Source organism: Dysidea avara, chromosome 8, assembly GCF_963678975.1.
Source record: "Dysidea avara chromosome 8, odDysAvar1.4, whole genome shotgun sequence".
NCBI lineage: Eukaryota > Metazoa > Porifera > Demospongiae > Dictyoceratida > Dysideidae > Dysidea > Dysidea avara.
In genome coordinates this window covers 34,031,916-34,043,504 of record NC_089279.1, presented here as the reverse complement: position 1 = coordinate 34,043,504, position 11,589 = coordinate 34,031,916, and the positions used below count along the sequence as shown (strand labels likewise).

The following is an 11,589-nucleotide window of genomic DNA, read 5'->3' as shown; positions in this document are numbered from 1 at the left end:
ACGCCTCCGTCTGGCATCTTGTAGGCATGACTGTAGCAAGAATGTATGCTCAAAGCAGCCTTCGAATGGGAGGAACCCCTTTTGTGCCTTGTTAATGGCACCAACCTCCATTGCCCAGGCTGCAATTCGCTTTGCAATGCAGGCGGCGTATACCTTATACACCGTGTTCTGAAGGCAAATTGGCCTCCAGCTATTGAGGTCATCCTTATTACCCCTGTTCTTGTAGGTGGGGACTATTCTACGGAACGGAACGGAACGGAACGGAATGATGGACTAAACTGCGGAACGGAATGCTCTCTCAGATTGAAGCTTGCAGCTTACCATTGCTGTACAAGTTATCAGTGGCACTTCCAGCAGGTAATCAAACGTACCCCAAGAAAGATAAAACGAATTTAAGGATCGATTGTGGGTTCTTGTTGGTTGTCATCAGTAACGAAGTACTAATTGTGGGAATAGCTGACTCAGTGTGTTCATCTTCGGATATATCAAGTAGGGAACTTAATGCATGACTTGTTTTTACTAGTATGTGAGACTTGACTTTAGAATGTACAGTCTGAGGCCCAGCCTTTCTAATCGGCATAAATCAGTATGTGTATAGCTACACTACAAAGGAAACAAGTATGGTGACAAGCTGAATCAACTCAGTCTAAGCAGAATCTAAAGGAATTTTGTGCAGTGTGTGAGGAGCAAACATTCAGATACCTCAAGGAGGCTATATTGTGTGAATATCAATGATTCATTAACAGAGTAGTGGACTATTGTCAGATATCTCAGCCTGAGTACTGAGTTGAATTCTGGATAGGGTCTATTTTACAGAATGGAATGCTTTCTGCATCAACTTGCAACTTGGCTAGCTGCTATCATTGCTGAAATTGCATTTTATCAGTGGAACCTCCAGGAAAATGGAATAGGATAATTATAAAACATTAATTAAGTGATTGTTTAGGTAATCATGACTTTATTCAGTCTAATAAACAGAATATATGGTTGATTGAGTGAGGTATCACTTTCAGAATGTTCAGACGACCAGTGATGAGATGCATGGATTCATCGAATTTTTGTTGTGGTTGGAGACATTAAATATCCAAAAGCAAACTGACTGTATAATATTAATTCACTTTCTTTATATTTTCTCAATTTTGAGCCTGTATACAAATAATTGAATTTTCCTTGTCAATAGAAATCCTAGAATAAGATGGGAGAGAAACTTATCTTTGTTTACCTATACTGTACAACCAAGAGTTCGTAATACTGATTTGTATGGGGGAGAGTGTCTAACTCTCAGTATGGCCTGTACAAACACCCTGCATAAAGTTCACCTTTCATCAAATCAACACCTTTACTGGGGGATAGAAAACTGTTGATTAGTGTTGCTGAAGAAGGTAAAGCCTTTGTTCTGAAATAAGGCCGAGGTGTTACTTTAAGCAGGGTGTTTGGTGAATGCATTCAAGTTAGACACTCTCCACCTTATTATGAACTCTTGGTACAACTTCAAAGGAAAATGATGAAAACATACAGATGAATCAATAAAATCACTACAGTAAGGTGAATTACAGACTAGTGAGATCTTGGTTAATTAATGACAGTGGTTGGAGATTAAGTGTGGTAGCTTCTTGTTCTTGAATATGTTGCAAAGTGGAAGTACAAATCAAAATGGGATATCAATTTCATTATGAAAAATTTGTATACATAAATAATCTAGCATTACTATTTCATTTGTCCTCCACTTAAACATGCTACAACAGTACTAGTGTCAGTACATTGGCAGTGAGTCTACCTTGAAATTTCAACTCTAGAGTAGATCCAACACAAGACAGCCCGCACTGTAACAAATACATGAGATCCCATTGTAATTTCATGGACCAGCTGGACTGGGAATCACTTGAAAATAGACGAACAAATTTAACCTGTTTTGTTTGAAGTGAAGCATGTGAAATGTTACACTTAAGAAATCCTAGGATTCTTAGGTAGTATGTAATTAATGTGTGTTCCATTTCAGGTCTGACTAGATACATTGAAATTACACACACATCTTGGTCCAAATCACGTTTGCCTGGTGGCTACGGGCATGGTTTCACATGCGGCTTATAATTGAGATTTGGCTGATCTAGGAGTTTTGGCATTTAGCCTGATTCAAGGCTAGCAGTCAGACACATCCTTGAATTGTGCAACAGATAAAATCAGCTCACTATTGAATACGGCATTAGTCCACTGCACCAGTTGTTAATATATAAATAACTCCATGCATACACTTCAGTGATGTTTGCAGAATATACCCTCCTTGCGGTCTGCCAAAATATTTGCTCCTCACACACTGCACAAAATTCTTCAAGTTTTAATTCAGCTGGCTCTTTCCTGTTACCAGTATCTTCCTGCTTGCTTTATTTATACACTGACTTATGACTTGAAAGACCGGCCCAGACTGTTTTCTAAAGTCTAAATAAGAAAAACAGCTCACATAAAGTTCCCTTCCGTATGGATGAACATCACTGATACAGCTCATCCCACAATAATACTTCGTTACTAATGACAACCAACAAAAACCCACAATCGATCCGTTAATTCTTTTTATCTTACGTTTAATCACCCACTGGAGATGCCACTGCTAACTTATAAGGGAAGTTTCAGCAACGGTAAGTTGCAAGCTTCAATTTGAGAAAGCGTTCCGTTCCGTGGTTTAGTCCATCATTCCGTTCCGTTCCTTTCCGTTCCGTTCCGTAGAATAGTCCCCACCGTTCTTGTAGGCGAGTACAGTTGTACTGTTCTTCCAACTTTCCGGTATTCGTGCAGCTTTACTGCAGAGGTTCAATATCCGTTCCAGCAACTCTGCTCTGGGGCCCAGTGCTCTCCAGTTCTGATAGGTCAGCCTGTCTGGACCTGGTGCTGATTTGGCTGGCAGCCTTCCAAGTTGGAAGACTATTTCTTCTTTGGTCAACGGGGCGTCTAGTACATCGACCCCCTCTCTGTGTGGAGTGTTGACCCATTCAGGTTGTTCTCCTTCATGGCTGGTGTTGGCATAGGTTTCAGTCATCTGGTGATGAATCTGGTCCATCGGTATCCCACAGACCTCTCTTTCTTCGTTTGGGTGAAGCAGCTTCTCGACACAGCTCTTCGCATTTCGGCGATACTGAGCCTGTATGCGTTTAGCCTGGTTGATCCACTTCTGTCATCCCGTAATTCTACTACCTGTACTACTACTACCGCTTCTACCTATTCTGTCATCCTCCCTCCTATCTGATCTATAGTTGTCTCTGCCTACCTTGCTGTTGTTCCTACCCGATCTATTGTCATTCCTACCCGATCTATTGTCATTCCTACCCGATCTATTGTCATTCCTACCTGATCTATTGTCATTGTTACTACCTACTCTAAGGTCGATCGTACGTACCTCACCTTGGTCTCTTCTTTCTGTATTTAGACTGTATCATTAGATCATTTTACAGTGATCTGTACCCAGTGTAAGGGTACCTGGCTGGGATTTAAGCAACTCTATCACAAAAATTGTTTTATTCATTAAAGTCCCCCAAGGGGGAGTGAGCCACCCAGGAGGTACTGCAATACCTGGGTAACTCGTGGAGAGGGTGAAGCAAGCTTCAAACTCCTCTCCGAGTTCCACAAATTAGAGTAATATCGAATAGGCTAATAGCCTATGTGTCAGATATTACACTGACAAGAACAGTTGGAAGTTTCCATTCAGCAAAAAGCTGAAGGAGGGCCTTCATTAGGGAAGGTGTCCCTAATGCACCATCGCTGGTGGGCCCCTCAGCCACAAGGACTGGAAGGTGGTAGAAGTTCAATGTAGAGACAGAGGTGCTCTAACACTGAAGTGTAAAAATTTACATGTTGTCTTCCTGTTGTCCCAGAATGTGTTGGCTTCGTGGAGACCAATTTCTACTTGATCTTAGCCGATAGGCCGAGAAGCGATAAAAAAAAACCTGGTCTTTCCTTTTCTTTTATAGTGGTACCTGCAGATTTTCATTGTGGAAATGAATTTTGACCATGTTTCACGTTTGTTGTACGTTTTTCTCAGGTTATTTTTGTAAACGTTTGGATATCTACTACAAAAATTATGTACTTGTGGGTTTTAATAAATCTCTAGATCATTCTTCAACTGGATGCAACTTTGACAATCTTAACAAGTAAGATCGTATAGTGCTCTCTAATAGTAGCTAAGGTATCAGTACAGTTGGAGTGACTACCCATGGACGAGGTGATAGCTAGCACTTAGGCGCTAAACATCTGCCCGTTCCCTGTTTCTACGCCGGTGTCACCTCTTTTACGGCTTACAGGTGCTAAACTAACTGTCTTTGTATAAAAGCATTACACTTTTCGCAGGCTTCGTAAGTGCTAAACACCAACTTCTTTTTGCAACAGTGTGAAAATGCCGCTTTGTGTATGAGTCACTTTCTATGGTAAATTACACTTCTCGCAGGCTTCTTAGGTGCTAGACATCAACCTCTGTGTGACTGCAGCGTGAAATATCGCGTTCCCGTAGAGCACTTATAGTTTCGCCCCCACAGACCGAGACTACACATGATACCGCTTTTCTTGGGGGTGGGGTAAAAGCGGGACGGGGACGAAAGGGGGTAAAAGCGGGACGGGGACGGGGACCAAAGTGACTTTAGAGTTAGATCACTGTACGGGGTTACCTAAATCTAGTTCTGCCTCCATAGCTATAAATAGCTAGTTCATTATGGATGCTGTATTCCCTCTCTTATATACTGAGAGTATAGTTGTGCTAGCACTATGCCTGATTGCACAGTCACTGAACTAGCTATTCCCCTCCCACAATTATAGTGATTTCTACTGTATAATATTTGCATACAATCAATAATAAATAGGATAGCCAGAGCCTCAATATCTGCTTCTCAGCAAATATTCTTCTGTTGCTATTTTAATGAGTGGACAGCTAACCTGTTTCAAGTTGAAGTTAATAAACCTGTTTTGTAAGTTTAGTTTTTGTAAATACTCTTTGCCGTGCCTGTGTACTGTCCTCATTTTCGGTCAGTTGTGCGGTCGCATGTTGTCCGAGGATTGACTTGCATTTACTTTGTAGTTGTTTCATCATAATAAAAATATCCTATAATACTATTCATTGAAGTCTTGATACGATATAACTTTTTTATAGTCAAACAAATTACCAGACCACATTGTAAACTCCCCATCTCTTGATCAGTTTTACTTGTACTTATTAAATACTGTATTATGATTTTATGTAGCTAATGTATTGTTGATCTATATATATGTATTGTATCCTTCAAAGTGAAGTTGTATTGCAGTAATGGTAAATAATAATGACCCTCATATAGCTAGAGGGGAGCCTATGTGATTTTGACCCTGATTATAACCTTTTCTCCATACATTAATGATACTGCCTAGAAATTAATACCAGTTTTCCACCATGTATACAGGTTATACATACCGCCAAATACAGCTATACATGGATAAAACAACAATAATAAACAGATTACTTGCTAAACAGAAAATAATATGCATATGATCCTGTGCAGTTTTCTAAGTTTAAAACCATTTCATGGTTATATTTAATGAAACGCTGTTGGTTGGTTGATTTCATGCCATCATAAAAGTATGGTCGTCCATGCCACAACACAATTGAAACAAAGTGGCCTCCAGTGTTGATCGTGCAACCACCAAGTTGGTAACAATAATTGTAAACAGTGATGGACAGTGGCATCCAGTTGATCTGATGAAGGCTGAGAGATTCAATGCTAATAGGAAGCAGCCATGGATGCTTGTTCATGAAACCAGATGAAAGGACTCTTGGTTTTCCATAGCAGGAATAGAATTTCTCTCTACTGTTTTGTGTTTTGATAGTTTCTGTGGTATTAATCCTGTCACTGAGAATATAAGGAGCTTTCCGAGGTGGTTTCTTAGGGAACTCGGATCCACAGTATCCCATGTCATCTCCTGGAACTGGAAAGATTCTCTGAACATTGGATGGACACAGAATCAGAGGCAATGAGAATGTTGTTTGGTAGCCTGTTTTCACTGGGTTGTTGGCTGGACAGTATTGAGATTTGCATTGCTGCGACACCTGCAGTTTCCATACATGTGAGATTAAACACAGAAAAGCATTCTCTTCCGTTCCAAAGCAATCGATCTTTTCATTATCAGCTTTGGTGAAATTGAGTCTACTGTGTGCTGCTTTCAGAGCAAGTGACTTTGCTTCTTCGATGATTTTTCTTTTCATCAATGTGATACAAGCCTTCAAGGTGTTTTCCATGTCATCAGTGCCAAGGTTTTCTGTGAAGTTTGAGGTATTGTAGGCAGTACAACATAAAGATGGTCAGAAAGTTGTCTGATGTACATGTGTTGGTGAATTCACGATGGTGCCATTGAATAGTTGCTGGTATGATACATCTACTGCAAATAAAATCACTTTGCGTGTAGGTATTGGTATGCCAAGAGCATTCAGGCAGGCTTTATGAAACCAGTCTTCGCATCTGCTGCATTGATACGCTTTATACTCCTTTTGGTGATCTCCATAAATTACTCTTGATGTAGACCCATCAATCCAAGGAGTCTGGCAGAAACAGTAGAGATTAACATGATCTATTGTAGTCTGGCAGAACTGTTTTTGTTGCATAGATAGGTGTAATGTGCCAACATCTGGAGCTTTCAAGCTTAGGAAGCTGTGGAGGTATTGTGATGTGTCTTGAAGATTCACATAAGCTCTAGCTAGGTCCAAATTCTCATCCAGGCATGTCGCAATGAGAAGCACTGCTGTAACTGCATCGGCATCATTTGGTTTACAGCATTTCACTCCAGTGTAGACAGTTAAAACTGCATGAGCAAGTGAACGACAAGCTGTCCCAGCATGATAATTCAATTCCATGATGTCTGGTTCATCATATGTACAAATCACCTGTGCATGAAATGTACTTTTGACTAATTTCATTTGACCATTTAGTTATTATATGTGTAATATGTTTTATAATAATCACCTGAACTGTTGGTACATTATTCTCATCAGGAAGCCGTCTAAGAAATGCAACTTGGTTATTTCTCATAGTCTGGACAACTACTATCTTTCCCACCACTAAATCAGCAATTTGCTACAAACAAATGCAAAATCATCTACGTACATGTCTTTTAACTGTTGTACATACCTCTTTCAAGCTTATTCTACAGACATGTGGACAAAGAAGTGTTTTAGGATACATCTTCTGCAACTTTTTCAGAATACTAGACCACTTAAACTTGGTAGAATCGCAACAGGCAAAGTCTCTGGAAGCTGAAACATTGCTCATCCTTTCCCGTAATATTCTTGAAGTATAAGGTGACTCACTCACTCTGGTAAATCTTTTAAGATCTATTGTTAACAAATTAAAATCAAAGTACACTCATCAGATCAGAGCAATAAGTATGCATGTTATAATCATTTTAGAGTGTAAGTATACCTTCAGATGCCAAACAAGTGTGTGAAACATAGTCACTAAGCCGTCTGCTTATGTTGTGATTGCTGCCTATTATGTAGTGTGAAATTATGACAGTATTAGGATAAGTGTACTATGCATGTGAACTCACGTACCATTAGAATTATTCAAGATACAGTTCCGATCTTCATGATCTTCCACATTTGAGTTGGTGTTGACATCTACAATCATAATGAAGATAAGAAATACATCATTCAGCATTATCATTTTAGCTACTGCATAGCATGTGAACATTAAAGTATGGGTCTATGTACCTTCATTCTCCACATTTTCAGTAATACTTTCATCAAGATCAGGAGTTGCCTCAGTGCAGGTGGTTGGTTGACTTGGTTCTAATTTCACAATTAAATTATATATTAACATTATGTATGTAGTCCATATTCTAATAATAAACTGACCTGCTATGGAAGCACATCGGTGTTTCTTAGAAGGTTGGCTAACAACGTGATTGGTATTTCCAGCTGCAGTATTGTCTGTGCCTGTGTTGAATGGTAGTACCTATACATGTATATATGACAAAACAATTGATGTACTACCTATATTGCGGCCATCCTTTTGTTCCATTGATTGATGGCTATTGTGAACTGTTTCACCTTCACCTTCACTGTCATTGACATCTGTAATATGGAAATACAAGAATATGTACACATCTATTGGAAATACTATAAACTTACTATTAGCAGCAACCCGGTCAAAATCTCTTTTTCTTGGAGGTTTTCTACCAGAAGGTCTTTCTTTGTTCTTCTGTCTCACCCTCTGAGTAAGCAGTGTCATATTAGGCTTGGTGTGGTCACTGATGTCCTGCCCTATCATTAGCTCAGAAACCCCCATTTCTCTAAGTTTCCAAATGGATGAATGCTCCTTAAACGCTGGCAAAAGCTTTTGTTCAAAATATCTCAGAACAGTTGGATTCGTAAAGGAAGCCTTGGTGATGCTCCAGGAACTGTCGAAATCATCTTCATTTTCTTCAATCATCAAAGCTTTGAAACTGTTGGCATAATAACTAATCTCAGATGGCTTACAATTGGCTGAATTCTTCAAGTAAAAATGGAAATCACGTTCTAGATGGTTCCAACAAAAAACATTCAGACACATTGGAAACACATCAGAAAAATCAAATTCTCGATCAGTAACCATTAGAATCTTCTTTGAAGCAAGCAGAGGTAGTGACTTTCTTATGGTTTTCATAAACAGCATGTGGTCTTCCTGAAACCTCCTGGAATGGATAAAGAAAGCCACTGGTGTGATAGGATCTTTCTTGAAAATAGCATTTCGGAAAACTAGAGTAGACAGATAGAAATCTCCCATGTTGAAAACAGTGTCATAATGCAGGGTTACAGGGGTCGTGGAAACTTTCAGAAGCATCTCTAAATTCTCCAAGAGAGGATGTGGTACCATGTGAACACAGACTGTTGGGTACACTTGAAAATTTCGAAGAAAATTTTGGGGCTCTCCCTTACGATCTTTCAGTTGCAGCTGGAAACATAGTTGGTATGTGTTGTAAATACCATTATGTGAAATCCGGAACTGGCGATTCTCATCTTTCTGGAAGTTTTTGATTTGATTCTGGTCTCTAGGTGTGTTGATGACATGTCTAGGCCCACCTTCATCTTCATTGACTAACTGTTGATAAACTTTCTGTGCTGACATCATTGGTCCTTTATTAGTAACCTGCAAAATTTTGAACATAATAGGCAGGTCCCTAACTATTTCATGCTTAAGGTTACGGGATACTGTAAACTCACATGTAATCATTTTTCATGATTAGGGGTTTGATTTTTCTTAATGCATTGTTATCAAATATTTATACATTCTTAACTTCTCATTAATCGACATGGAATTCAAATGTTGTTATGGAAACATGAGTTGTCCCCATGCCAATTAGTGAAACTATAAACCAAAAATCAGACCAATGAAGAACCATGAGAACTTACTAACAATTCTAAGGTTTGAAGAACATCACTTGTGAGGGACTGACAAGAGGATTTGGGAATAATGTGTATAGCTGCTGAAATATGACTACAATATGGCCTAAAGCAAGACACTGTGATCACAAAATTAATTTTTAAATTGATATCACAAGCACTATAAACATTATTTCTAACAAATGGCTCCGTCAGGACCTAGACAAGAAGCCAAACTAGTAGTCTGTTTATACAAAATGTTAACAACTAGTTTGACAGTCCTGATTTTTGGTTCAGGAAAATATCGCCATTAGTCCATTAGTCAGCAAAACTACGCATGCGCTTACAGGTGCGCCAGTTGCTAAGTGTGTTGTATCTATGTCATCTTGTACTGTTACGTGTGTTTTCTTGTACCTTGTACCTGTCCAGTCAGCACGCTATGATTCTTCCAACAATTTAAGCCTGTTACCAGCTGATACACAACACAACAACACCAAGCCCGCCTTAATTACGTAATAAAATTTTTGTTTGACAGTCGCTCAGTATCCCGTAACCTTAACTATTACACTATACCTTTTCCTTAATGTGAGGTGCTGACCGTACAAATGGTTTGGTACTTTTCTTGCTGTTCCGGTGTGCACATGGTACAAATGCATTGTGATCTCCCAGATAGTGAATTAAATAGCTTGAGCCAATACCCCAATATTCCAACCGCTTGAAGGAGTTATCACCAGTTTGCTTTTCTATCCCTGCTACATCAATAGCTCCAGTCTTCTTCTTCACAGAATAATTCCCACGGTCAAAAGTCCTAATGCCTTTATGGACCCATCTATATTGGTCACATCTGTGTAGATAAAGAGGTAATTTTAGCACAGTATAATATACACAAACAATATAGTGTATATTATTTTAGCACAGATGACTGCACAGTGATTTAGGCCCATTGAGATTCATCTGGGCCTAAATCAAACAATATCAGTGTTCCCCCTCGGGGTTGCACGGGTGGCTTGACAGAGGTGTTCAAAAAATCTTTGTAGTTGGTTCCAGCTCCTTCTAAATAGGATACAATCTCCTCCATTTCGAGGGCACCATTGGCATCATTTGAAATCACTGTGCAGTCATCTGTGTCGTGATTCGAGCCATCTTCTGAGTCATCCATAAAGAGATTAGTCTCAGCAGATACTAAGTAGCTCAAACTGATTTAAGTCACCGTTACAATAAGTTTGTCTTGTAAGTTTGAGTATAATGTAGCTAAATCTCTCAAACTTTATTATAAATAGCACCTCTGAAGTAAAGAATGCTGCTCTCAGCTATGGCTTATTGCAGAAATCTCTCAGTGACACGTGAGCACAGCTACGTCAACATGGCTTCGTCCCCGTCCCCGTCCCGCTTTTACCCCCTTTCGTCCCCGTCCCGCTTTTACCCCACCCCTTTTCTTGTACATATACTCGGCTTTGATAAAATGGCATTCACCGTGCTACGTAGCTGTGAATATACACTGCAAATCTGTACTGTAGCATGAGTAGAGGTGACATTACAAGTTAATTAAGCTGCACATGGGTAATTTGGGTAAAACAAGTCAGTGGGTTAAACCTGCAATAAGGGATAATATCTGTTCAGATCATGAAACTGGCACAAATTTATAATATCCTCCTTAAATTTGCATACTCACAATACAGTAAAGAGTAAGAAGATATGACATGTATATACAAAGTCAACTAATCTGTTTTAGCTAGCTGTCTACAGTATCCCAGCTAGCTACCCTTTCCATATAAAATTAAACTGATATGGAATAGTCAACTGTCAACTTACAAGAACAGTGTCTCACAACACCTCCATAATCTTATGTCTCATAATACACACAACTACATTGTTCCAGAAAAGTGATCATATACAGACCACCACAAAATTTTAGGATAGTGTAGTTTATGGGTACACCTATTAGAGGTACGTAATTTTCACGGATGGACAAATTTCCATATTTCATGGTTTATATTTTAAATATCACTTGTTTTTCACTGAGATTATCTATTAGAAAGCATAGAGCTAGCCCTGATTATCATTAACTTTTGAGGATGAAAATTTCGTGGAAAGCCAAGCAACCAACGTCCCTCGAAAGTTTGTATGTATACGGTAGTAGTGTGGGTTACACTTTTAGGTGATAACAATGCTTTGCATTGTTCTTTGTTTGCTTGCAAGCAGTAACATGCAATCCCAATAAGTGGGTG

At 39.2% G+C, this 11,589-nt stretch overlaps 2 long non-coding RNA genes and 1 other non-coding gene across 3 annotated transcripts; 1 reads left to right on the top strand and 2 right to left on the bottom strand.

Moving 5' to 3' along the window:
- Positions 1–297: 297 nt before the first annotated feature.
- Positions 298–1,481, top strand: LOC136264310 (uncharacterized). The gene is made up of 3 exons (XR_010705065.1): positions 298–357; positions 431–489; positions 544–1,481. It is a non-coding gene; the product is annotated as an uncharacterized lncRNA (long non-coding RNA).
- A 2,047-nt stretch (positions 1,482–3,528) lies between these two features.
- Positions 3,529–3,715, bottom strand: LOC136265266 (U2 spliceosomal RNA). The gene has a single exon (XR_010705460.1). It is a non-coding gene; the product is annotated as a U2 spliceosomal RNA (small nuclear RNA).
- A 4,988-nt stretch (positions 3,716–8,703) lies between these two features.
- LOC136263707 (uncharacterized) lies at positions 8,704–10,164 on the bottom strand. Its single transcript, XR_010704755.1, has 2 exons — positions 9,935–10,164; positions 8,704–9,128 (listed from the first exon to the last, which is right to left on the bottom strand). It is a non-coding gene; the product is annotated as an uncharacterized lncRNA (long non-coding RNA).
- Between the last annotated feature and the right edge of the window lie 1,425 nt (positions 10,165–11,589).